Here is a 718-nt window from a genome sequence, read left to right on the forward strand (position 1 = left end):
AAAGAACTATAGCTAATTATTCACAACTGATAGCCTAGAGGAGAGACAGCAATGTACAAAAAGCATATAGCTAATTATTCATACAACTGATAGCCTAGAGGAAAGACATAGCAAGTACACAAAGAACTAAGTATAGCTAATTATTCATACAACTGATAGCCTAGAGGAGAGAGACAGTAATGTACAAAGAACTATAGCTAATTATTCATACAACTGATAGCCTAGAGGACAGACAGCAATGTACAAAGAACTATAGCTAATTATTCATACAACTTATAGCCTAGAGGAGAGACAGCAATGTACAAAGAACTATAGCTAATTATTCATACAACTGATAGCCAAGAGGAGACAGCAATGTACAAAGAACTATAGCATTATTCATACACAACTGATAGCTAGGGAGAGACAGCAATGCAAAACTATAGCTAATTATTCTTTCAACTGATAGCCAAGAGGAGAGACAGTATTGTAAAAAAATCAAAGCTAATTATTCATAGAATTGATGGCCTAGAGGAAAGACAGCAATTTACAAACAACTATAGTTAATTATTAATAAAACTGATAGCCTAGAGGAGAGACAGCAATGTACAAAGAACAATAATTAATTATTCATACAAGTGATAGCCTAGAAGAAAGACAGCAATGTACAAAGAACTATAGCTAATTATTCATACAACTGATAGCCTAGAGGAAAGACAGCAATGTACAAAGAACTATA

Source organism: Tachypleus tridentatus, chromosome 13, assembly GCF_004210375.1.
Source record: "Tachypleus tridentatus isolate NWPU-2018 chromosome 13, ASM421037v1, whole genome shotgun sequence".
Lineage (NCBI taxonomy): Eukaryota > Metazoa > Arthropoda > Merostomata > Xiphosura > Limulidae > Tachypleus > Tachypleus tridentatus.